The sequence below is a fragment of the Diuraphis noxia genome, unplaced genomic scaffold (genome assembly GCF_037042655.1).
Source record: "Diuraphis noxia isolate RWA-SAM2 unplaced genomic scaffold, SU_Dnox_SAM2 contig0001, whole genome shotgun sequence".
In the NCBI taxonomy this organism is placed as follows: Eukaryota; Metazoa; Arthropoda; class Insecta; order Hemiptera; family Aphididae; genus Diuraphis; species Diuraphis noxia.
This window is the reverse complement of record NW_028301711.1, coordinates 21,949,628-21,962,056: the sequence shown is the minus strand read 5'-3', so window position 1 is coordinate 21,962,056 and position 12,429 is coordinate 21,949,628. Positions and strand designations below refer to the sequence as shown.

General features: G+C 26.8%; 1 long non-coding RNA gene across 3 annotated transcripts; it reads left to right on the top strand.

The window, feature by feature from the left end:
• The first annotated feature begins 7,492 nt into the window (after nucleotides 1–7,492).
• On the top strand, nucleotides 7,493–11,392 carry LOC149060328 (uncharacterized). Of its 3 annotated transcripts, none has more exons than XR_016189890.1 (4): nucleotides 7,493–7,719; nucleotides 7,783–8,779; nucleotides 8,976–9,712; nucleotides 9,794–11,392. It is a non-coding gene; the product is annotated as an uncharacterized LOC149060328 (long non-coding RNA). The 3 variants fall into 3 exon arrangements; XR_016189889.1 differs by having other exon boundaries at nucleotides 7,783–9,107; nucleotides 9,460–9,712; XR_016189888.1 differs by having other exon boundaries at nucleotides 7,783–9,712.
• The last annotated feature ends 1,037 nt before the right edge of the window (nucleotides 11,393–12,429 follow it).

Genomic DNA, 12,429 nt, shown 5'->3' with positions numbered 1-12,429 from the left:
AAATATAATAAATTATGTTAATATACCTACGTGTAATTAATATTTCATCTTCCCCCTAGATTACGACAGATTTCGTCTATGGTACTACGAAAATAATATCATCATGGCACACTGCATTTAGATTTTTAAACGCAATGATCGTCGTTTAAAATGGTTAGATATCCTTAATATTACAGATACTAACGTATTGTACCCATTATGACGCGAACAAAATAAAAATAAACCTGATTAAGTGGGGACTGAAGGGTACCATTACGGAGTAAGGGCCAGTTGCACCGTCTACGGTAAAACATGTGGTCAGGCGTAACGACCTTGATAATCCTATAGTCCGTTATAATACTATTGGTGATTCTAAGAATCAGAGTGTCGTTGTAACCGTCAAAATTGACCTTTTCGGTTATTACCACTATAGTAATATAGGTAATAAATTTATATATTATGCTACAACAAATTCCAATCTTAACATTTTGTGACCTCTTATTGCAAGAAACAATAAATCATATTATTATATTATAGGTTCCACGTAGAATGTATATTATAATTTCACATTCTTTTCTCCATTTACAGGAGTGAGAGCAAATTATATCATTTTAGCAATACATTTGTAAATTATATTTTTCTCAAGCCTTCATTTGTTTTATACAATTTATTTACACTACCTACTTACAGACCTGTCATATGTGAATAAAATAAAAATATTTTTTTTTTCATTAGGATTAAAGGCTTCAACCGTTATAGCCCTAAGTCTATAAAATATAAATTGTATTTGTTATTTTACATTTTTCAAATAATTTTACATTGTTGGTAAGATTTAAAAGGTATGTTACATATTTAATAGATACATAATACACACACACACACACACACACACACACACACCTACACACACACACACACACACACACACACACACACACACACAGCGTGTTCAATGGTCAATATTTTTCGTTAGGTGTCTGTATATACACTGACGTCCACTAATTTAGGTTCCAAAATCTAGGTGCCAGGGTAACGTTAGATATACATATACAAATATTATGCAAAACTTTCCAACAAACCTATTTTCCTAGATTCCTTACAAATCTAAAACAAATTTTCAGGTACCTCAAAACACCATTTGCTGTAGGTACCTATCTGTGCGCAGTGCTATGGGCTATGGCGATAATAGTTCAATACAGGCCCAAAAGTGATATACATACTCTATAACATAATATACAACTCTTCGATGAATAGCGTCTTCGTCTCCCATTCAGCACTTGATTTGACTTCGTAGTTAAAAAATTCCGTAAATTTAGCACATTCATAACACTACAACAGTTATATTTACTGACAGTGTCGGCCTGGCCATGGCCGCTCGGCCATGAACGCATCCGAGACCCCGGGCCGTCTTAGAGTTGAGGGGCCTCGATATTACTGAATTTTATTATAATTTTTTGAAATAACATTTTTGGAGGCCCCTTTGAAGAAATGCGTCCAGCCCGTCCGAGGCCCTTTAAGTACCAGGCCAACACTGCTTACTGAATAACGAAAATCACTCAAAAATTAAATTTTACGGTAGTTTTATTTCTATATTTTCATTAGAAAATAAAAAAGCCATACTGTGTAACACTTACAGCAAAAATTAATTTTAAAAATATCCATACAAGGTACCGATACACTACTTTTACATTAGTATTGTATATCATGTACCAATAACTTCCCCAGCAGAAATTTAAATAATGTATAAATACATACGTAATTTTAGGTACGTGTCATTTTGACTGTTTATTTAAATGACGAATTAAATTATTTTTGTTTTAGATTCAGAGTGGAGCGATGATTTTACAATGATGAGTGTTTTAGATTCTGACAGGACACACTATTAAGTGTTTTTATATACATATATAGATCAAATTACCAATGTGGAGTGTACGATGACCTCAAAGATAGAATATCATTAACTCTGTAAAAAGAAAAAAGAAAAAGAAAATATGGAAATGCTATTGTATACAAAATAAATTGTTAACATTTCAAATGTATTTATATTTTATGATCCATCCGATTCTAAATAATACATGCACCTAATAGATGGACAAGTGATTTCGGAGTAAAATAAAAAGATTCGAACAAGTAGATCAATGCTCTGCTGCACTGTATGTGTCTAGAAGATTTACTGTAATTGATGTGTCAAATTTAAATTCCAAAATATAAAATCGTTATGTATATACGAAAAACGATTGTTGTTAAAGACAGTATAATAACCTGTACTTAATGTTATTTCTAAATATTTTATATGCGCATTTTAATAGTTAGGTATGTAATTTATTTTATACTATTATAGTCATTAGTAATAGAGTAGGTAAAACATTAAATAGGTATTAAAATGCCACTGTGCGTACAAACTATAATATACGTACTCTCCCATCCTGAATAATATTTTTAAAACACTACAAAACAACAAATTATTATTTTTCATTTGAATAACTAATTTCATACAATCTTAACTAAATAAATGTATATAATATATATAGATATATATATATAAAATGCGCCTATATGCAGACTATGTACCTTTCAAATTTTTAAATTACAAGGGTGACTTTGTATTAAATTTTCAATATATTTCATATGCCAACATCTTTTTTTCATGTCCAGTTGTTTTATAGTACAATTAAGTTTGACTGTTAAAATCGTACTAAATAATTGTAAATTTGTCAAATCCCGAAAATTATTAAAATGCTACAAATTTTTTTTTTGAGATTTTAAAAAAATACAAAGGATGATACAGTATATTTTTGGCTCAATCCATTTAAATGAATAAAAGTTAATTTGATTTTTGAGCTTGAATATAGCGTCAACAATTTTCTATTTATTTTTATGGTAGGCGGTTTGATTTTCGTTGTAGAAATTTATAATTACTAGATCGTTGAAGTTACCATCAGTTAATCGTGAAATTCGCTTTTCCGATATTTAATTATTAAAAACAACCCAAAAAAAATTTTTATAAACAGTGAATACAATAAACGTAATTTTTTATCTTATATTATTATTTTCATTTATTTTATTATTTTAAGCCACTCAAAATATGGAAAATATTAAAGATCCACTCCCTTTATTGAGTGTATTCATTTTCACCGCGTAGTATTGTATTTATTGCGATCAACATCAAACCCACTCGTAGACATATACAGCAAGATTATAAAAAAAAAAGAAACAGAAAAGTACCGTTCATTAAAGTCAAAAAACAATATTAAATAAAATAAATTAATGAAAAACTAAATAAAAATATTAATATTAATCTAATAGTTTAATAAATATAAATTTAATGTACTATGCTAATAATATGAATGATTTGTATAAGATAAACTATAAATTGATTCTAAATAAGTTCAAGAAAAACATTAGTGTAATTAACGAAATTTTTTTCTACAATAGTACAATACCCTTTCCTAACAAAACATCATGTCTTCTTTTATTATTCTCCATTAAATTAAATAGAGAATTGTAAATAGTTGTACATTTTATACTTTTAATTATTCATATTATTTATTTAATCATTAAAAATGTATTCGGTCCATAAGTAATTTTCAAAAATTTGACCCTTTCTGAAATACTAGTGATGATCCCTGCTCTAGACGTTTGTTACATTAAATGGGAAAATAGTGAGGACAGTATGACAAGACTGCGGTGGCTCAGTGTTACGCGTTCACCGGTTTGGTGGGTGAAGTCACGGGTTCGAATCGCGTACCATGCGTAATTTTTTCATTTACCTATAATCTTTGAATTTGAGAGCCAAATTCACACGGTTGAATGGTGGGTATCTGTCTTGATGCGGCTTTGTGTATGATATAAGCAATAATGATACAAGACAGATACTTACTTACTCACTCGTGTAAATTTAGCTCACAGAATGAGGGATTAATGGTGAAAAAAAACATGCATGGTACGGGGTTAGTACTCGTGAATCAAACGACTGACTGCTGGACGCGTAAAACTGAGACTTCACTTCAGTCTTAGAATTTTTATGGAAGTCTGCAAAGAATGCAAGGGGGTATCCCCTCACTATTTTAATTATTGTTAATCGTTTTATCAATTTTAAAAATAAAATAATAAATAATAGTACCTAGGTATGTTCTATATTATCAGAAGTTTTTGACCTTGACCCCTGCCTTATTATTTTACAAATAAACACCAATATTCTACAACTTTGTCCAGTTTGGCAGTATCCAAATACCATTTTTCACTGAAAAAATCACTTTTTTTGTGATAATCGCGATAACTGTAAAAATTATACTATTTTTATCTATTTATTAATAAATAAGTGTTGATCCTAATTGATACTAAATAACGTATAGCATACACTCAAAAACTGTTTATAAGTAAGACTAAGATAGGGGTTGGCTACCTTTTTAACCTTGTGGGCAGTATTTATTTATCAATTGTTCATTAAGGACCACTTAGATAAAAAAAACGTGTATAATAATATAATATAATACTGTAATATAATATTATTTCTATCATATTTGAATATTTTACATGGAAATAAAAGCATATAAAATACAAATTTTAATGGAAAAAATTAAATTGAAAAAAAATTGTTAATTTGTAATTAATGCGATTTCTGTGCCTGGAATTTATGTTTTTTTTCGATATCAGCTAGCAAACTTGTCATTGAAACCAGTAATACAGCGAGCAAATAGTCATCGCTAAGGCGTGAAGAATGCTTATTTTTTCTGTACTTAACAATCAAAAATCTTTGCTTACATACGCTTACAAGTTTTTGTGTGAATTTTCTAATCCTTGAGAATCTCTGTAGATGTTGGGAGATACGAGTAACTATACCATTGAGGCACACTAGCGTGAAACATACGAATGTGCTGACTAATCGCTACGAACGTCGGAGGGCTACTATTTTAAATCTAAATTTATTATTGATTGTTTTATCACTTGTTATAAGTAAATAACAGTATGTTATGTGTTATCAGAGGTTTTTGACCCCTACTTCGGTAAATATTTCAGAGGATTTAGTTGATCATATTATTTTATACATTTTTTCAATTTTGACAGTCCTTAACTTGTTAAAAATCGAATGGAATCGTAAGAGTAAATTTTGCTGAATTGTGCTTTAACGACACATATTTATACTCAATAATGGCGTTAAAACAGTTTTAAATTAAATAGGATTTTAATTCTTAAACTACATAGTGCGAGCGTTTTAGTAAATGACGAACGAGATTTTTCTACGAAGCTGGCTATCATCCAGACACGGTCAACTGTCAAGGATTTGCGACGATATCACTGATTCTGTGGAGGTAGATCTGAAAACTCGTGTAACAGGACTATAGGAGCGTATACTGTGATCGTGATGAACGCTGAACGAGAAGTTACGGCAGTAATATTGCGGCCGTCCCCAGCACTGCGCCTACGCCAATATCAAGGAAAAATAACACCTACCACCTGAGACCCTGGTGGCTGGTACATATCCGGTGTATAATAAACCAGTCATCATCGAAATGATGGTTTATAACGTTTAATTTTCGATTTATTTGTTTTTTACTTAGAAATTGTTATTTATTTATTTTTATTAGTTATTTATTATATCAATAATTTTTTTGTTCTAGGTCAGTTATTTTCACTTTTATTCGTTCTTACGGAGATACTGAATTTTCCCCTAGATTGATCGTGTTACAAGTAAAATAAACTTGACAAAATTCAGTATCTACAAAAAGACGAATCCACTTATATTTCTTCCATTCAGTTAATATTGCCAAATACTTTTAAAATAAAAACGGTCATAAAACTACAGGTAAAGTTAATACAATTATTTACAAATATCGTGTTTTTTTTTTTTTTTTTTGTGAAAAATATAAAATATAATAATTATTATTTATTTTATGAATATAGAATTACAGATTAATTTCCATAACTCAAATAATTCTGGTGTCGTAATATAAATTACTCCACGAATCAACGAAGGGTCCATAAAACAGTGTTCGCGGTCTGCCAGTTGGTGAAATGGTGACCCCCCCCCCTCCTTTAGGCTATAGCTTTAGACCATAGCACTCTAAATACTAAGTACACAAGTCAGGTATAAAACCTTTACCACCTCTGTTCAAACCAAATTATATGACAAAATCTTATGTTATTAAATATATTTCAAAATCAATTTTCATTTTTAATCAAGTGATATCGACATTATTCTTTTTAAAAATTATTTTCAACATTTATATCGATAACATAACAGTTTTAAATCAATAATTGTTTTATAATTTTCAAACATGATTCGATTTAAAATTTAAAAATAAATAATTTTAAATTTAACAATAGTCGATATTATATCGTAAACAAGTAGGTATAGGAAATAATAAATAAATAAATATTTTGATTCCTTATGTCCGTTATTCAAAACCCCACGAAGGGGATAAATTAAAATGAACCAACTTCAACAGCTTTATCGCAGTTAGAAACAAAATTACAAACGTGCAACAAATTAATTTGATATTGTAAAACAATATATAAAAATCATAAAATCAATATATTATTTTTAATTTAAATTAGAATAATAAATATCGATAAGTGAAATCGGAGCTTAGTTTTAATAATAAATACAATTACAAATAATAGGGGTTAGCCAATTTTGGAAGTTTCGGATTTGAAAGCGAAAGCCTTATTGTTTTAGATAAAGATAGAAAAATAATTTTGTTATGTAATTGTTTTATTTCTATGGTGATGATGTGTATAACATAAAAAAAAATATTTGGTAATGGTTCAGTAATACTACTGCAGTGAGCAGTTGCCCCCTCCCCCCACCGAAAAATAAAAAATAAAAATAATTTGGTGGTGAGTTCTTGTGTACCAATATAGTGGATCCTATAGTCTATAGACCATAGCAACTGCTATAGATTATGTAATTGGATTGTAAAATGGATAATATCCAGTGGTGGATTCAAGGGGAGGGTAATAGGGTTAATACCCCATTGAGTGTTACATATCATTATAACGATTATAACATACCCACTACCCTAAAGAATTACGATAAACTGTCAAACGGTAACAACACTCGTTAAGACCGCAGGTACAATGATAAATAGTAATAATAACTTTATCTCATCTTTTTGTATGTAGGTACGGTATAATATTTACCATATAATAGCTAGTACTCTTTAGATTTCCAGTTTAGTTGTGTTCTACCCCCCCCCCCCCCTTGATAAATTTCCGGATCCGCCCCTGATAATATCGTATAATTAATTAATATAACTCATAAGTCATAATAATTAAACGGGGGGGGGGCGGTTGTTGGCTATTGGCTGGTACATTTTTAAGTTTCTTCTGCAAAAACCGCTCGCATTACCTATACAATTAAAATACGTAGTTTAATGAATTGAAATCGTTTTAAACATATAAACATTATAAACAGTTTTATATGGAATGAACTTATAAACGCTTATCAATCGTTCCAATGTTTGTTATCACTTATCAGTTTTTATTTCATGTTTGTCATTTTGATAGTTCAAATACATTTTGCGTTAAAATTTATTAATAATATGCTTTTCTAAATTAAGTATCCAAGTAATAAAGTTTCACATTTCCATTGTTTTCGCAACATTGTTCCCAATTAAATTCATATCACCAAAAAGAATACAAAACAGGTCAAACTGGATGTCAAAGATATGATTCAATTATTTCTAAAGAAAAAAACAATATCTCTGCGAAGATGTGAAACGGTTCAGGAGTAGAAAAGTAATAACTAATAAATTGAATTGCTTTAAGCTAAATTTGATTGTTACTTTATTTTCAATATAGATTGAACGGTATTGATTATGATAAAATTGTTGAACAAATAAGAGTTAAATGGAAAGCCTAAATACGCATTTATGAAGACAAAGAAAATTGCTTTACAATGAGTTTAAGCAATCGCAAAAAATGTTATAGGGATAAGTATATACTTAAATGTGTTATTTAAATTTTAAATCATGACCATCAGCATAACAATTAGTTTATGTTGTTGAACTAGGTATAAATTGAATAACTACAATTTATTAAGTACAATATGTATTTATATATATTATATGTCATAGGTGCCTACTAACCAACTTGTTCATAAAAACTATCATTTAATATTTTCATAAATAAAAAGGGGAATTACAACATCTCATAAAATAAATTATTTTATTTATTTTTATAAATACTCAACAAAAGTTGTCGCAATAACTTTTTTTAGTTATTAGATTAACTGCTGAGTAAACTATAAATTCATTTCTATTAAAATATCAAGTTTGGCAAGTTTTTCATACATGTTTTATAATCGATTCAATATTTATTAAGTTTACACCAATAAAATCAACTGAGAGGACGTTATACTTGCATGTGTTGTTTCCATCTTACAAGACAAGTGTGCAACAGTAAATTTTAGAGTGAATTGGCCTCTTATAAAATTTAAATTTAACATTATAATCTAGCCAATGTCACAGAAATTTTACTATGTTTTAATTTTAAAGTGAGTTGTGAGTATTTTAAAATGGACAAACAATTTGCAATTTAAAAAACTCATTACTCGCTTTAAAATTAATATTTAATAAAAAGCCTATAACATTGACCAGTTAATCGTTCAATAATCTTACCTTTAAATGTTATAAGAGATCAAAAATTAAGTTAATGAAAATTAAATTAAGTTAAAACGTTAAAATTAACTTTACTTTTAACTAAGCTTAAACCCATGCATTTATGCCCAGGCTTGCAAATATCCATAGGAAAAATAACTCCAGTTCAATTGCTACATAAGAAAATTATGTCCAACCAAGTATATTTTGTTATTTTTTAAAATTTAAATAAATCAATTTCATTAAAAATATTTTTTAATTATGACTAAAAATCTTGAAATTTTGGAGTATTTTTAAAAATTGAGTTAATCTACTTGACCAAATCTATTTTTTAAATTTAAATTTTTAGTTTTACATGTTATTCTTTTACATCAACCATAAAAAACTTGGCCAAAGTTTCAGATGAATTTACCGACAAATGAGAAAGAAACTTCTAAAAATTAAATTAATTAAGATTTTGTTACAAGTCAAAGGTCTATGTTCGAACATGAGTTTAAAAAACAAACAAAACGGAAAGAACAAATGATAGTGAGTAGACATGCAATTTCCCAACACAAGAGAAAAGAAAAATTATTTAAAATATTAGAATAACATTAACTTCTAGCTTTCCAAATATTTTTTTAATCTTTTTAAAATGTATTTTAATATGAGTACATTTTTTTTGAATTGGAATAAGGTATAATTTTAAAATTAAATTCAAACTCTATGCTAAAACACTTGCCTTTGAATCAATCATAATATGTTCAGATTCTTTGTTATTTCCGAGGTTATTTCATTGGAAAATATAATAAATGCATGCTTTAACTGTAGAGTGTATTGCTTATCACAATTATTGTTAAAAATGTTTTATTTAATTATTATAATGGTATTCGTTTAACAGAGGCTGGGGTTTTAACTAAGAGCTGTACACCAGATTATTGTTCACCTAAAGTCCAGTTATATGTGAATAATTATCATACTGTATTTTGCAAAGATTTTGTGAAAAATCCAGAAACACTCATACATCATTGATCATCAATTTGGAAGGCTAAAATTTCATTTGATGTAACCTAACAGTGGATATACATATTTGAAAATTTGGAAGACAGAAAAAAATTATAAATCAAATTATTGAAAATTCACACACTTAAGGTGTAAGTAATATATTAAAATTTAAAATTCCTTATATTTACCTAGTGCAGTTTCATAATTTTATTTATTTCTTAAATATGTAGGAATTGGCAGATTCAGAATTCCAATACGCCCGAAAAGTAAAAGACATTAGTTAATTCAAGGTGTTGTGTCATTTGGAGCCAATTACACTTTCAGAGGATAAATGAATCCATCCAAAAATTTGAATTATCTTCTAGTTATAACAGCATTGTTAAAAACAAAATCGGTTTAATCAATATAAGAACCAACAAACATAGATAAAATTGTCAATATTAAAATTGCAGTTAAATTAGGAGATATTTTAATAATTTACCATTATAAAATTCTTAGTATCATTGTATGAATGTATTCAAATTTTGTATCTATTTAATTTATATAACTAATAAATCTGATAATTTTACATTCTTATTGTCAATAAAATCTTAAAGGTAAATTAAAAAATTAAAATATGATCTTAAATTTTAGCCTAATTTTTTTTTTTTATTAGATAAATGTATTAAGTAAATAATAATATATTAAAATATTGTTGCTTAGTTACAAAATTAGTATTACTAAATGTAAATTTGCTAAATTATATTAAATTATTTGTCAAAAGACACGGAGAGAAAACAAAAAACCTCTTAAGTAAATTTTTGTGTGTATTAAATTGACAATTAAATACTGCTTATTTTTCTTATTAATACGTCTCTTTAATGTTTGTTTAGTTAACAATATAATTTATACAGCATATTTAAAATCATTGGTTTAACAATTCACAATTATTTTCATATAAATACTTTTTGAGTATAATTCATTTCAACTTTGACAATTACATTTATTTATTGCCTTTAATTTCTAGAGTGTACTTAATACTAATGGGCACATCAATGATCAAATTAATAATGTAAACCTACACAACAAACAAAATAATTTATCACCTTCTTTTGTGTCTTTGAAGCTTAGGTTAGTTTGAGTAGCAATGTTCAATATTATTTTTTAGAAGTAACAAAGAAGTATTTTGACGATAACAACTAATAGAGAATGATAGTTAATTGAGTTTCTACTGTATTAAAATGAACAGTACATTATTTCTTGAAGAGAAAATGAAAATGATACATAAATTAAATTATATAAATATATTTTTTAAAGTTACAAAAAGTAATTTACATGTATTATGTAAGGATTATTCTTTAAAAATGTGTTCATTGATTTTAAATTCTTGAATGAAGATGATTAAATTTAAATGAGTAAATAGATTTATTGAAGACCTAGCCCTTGTGAATTATTTGCCAAAAAAAAGACTTTACAGATTTTATGATTTCCAGGTTACCATAATGTCATATTTGTCTCAATTATATTTTAAGATTTTTTTTTTGTACTCCAGTAATTCTTAACTCCAACAAATACATGTAAAATTAGAGAAATGTATAATTTTTTTTAGTGTGTTTAAATTTGAAATCTAGCCAATTATATTATAATTTTTGTAACTTGTAATAAATTGTGATATGATTCAAATATTGACTATTAAATATTTGATGGTATTTAAATTTTAAATTATATTTTTAAGTTGTATTTTAAAAATATCAAACGTAAAAAAAATATAAGAATATTTGACTGTATTACTTTTAATTACTGTTTATTAGAAGATCACTTCATACATGATGTTCAATTTTGAATTTTTAATGAGCTATATAAAAAAAATATGTACTCAAATTTACTATAAAGATAAATTTATAATTTTAAATCAACTTGTTATTAATGAGTAGTTATTTATTGTTTTTCAATTTATATAAAATTATCACAGAGATATTATTTGAATAATAATTTTGTAACAAGTTTTTTTTGTATTTTTTTATGAAAATCCAAATATTCTGTAAAATTACTTAATGCAAAATATTACTGATTAGTAGCTTTAGAATATAGCCGTGATCATAATTTATAAATAATTAGAATTTTCAATTTTATGTTAGAATAATACATTGTTCATGTTAAATAAATAATGTATTATTTATTTACACATTATCGATCGTTTATATTGGTTGGTTTAAATTTCTTGTAAATTGTAATTGGTGTATAATGTTGCTCTTTAATAGTATTGTATATAGTATATGTATATTATAATATTATTAAGGGTGCTATGTTTGGTGTAGGTTTAGTTGCCTATACTTTGGCATATGTTTGCTTTGGTTAAAACTTATAATGTTGATATAACTTTTTACTGAAAAGGTTAAATAATTTTTTTTAAATATGAATTGGTGGACAGTGATACAGTTAGGTACATATTCTAAAAACAACCCAAATATTGAAAAAGTTGAAATATTCATTAGGCACCCTAGATATTAAGACTATCGTCTAAAAAAATAAATAAAATATAACAAAATTATTTTTAGCAAGTATTTAGGCACTAAAATAATTTTCTCTGTATTGAATGGTATCAAAAAGTAGATTTATTTGATTGTTGGTACTCGTACTTAATTAAATATTAATTATAACTTTAAAACACATAGGTACATAAAAATGTATTAACACATATAGGTATGTCAACGATAACAATAGGCGTTTGGCAGTGACTCCAAATAAAAGTGTACTTATTAGTTATTACCTATATAAGTAAGTACCTACATTAAATACACATAAAAATATGTGAAAAAACTTTTTAGTGTTCAATAGCTTCCTTGTACAACATATAATAGCATATTGTTATAGACATTATATTTTT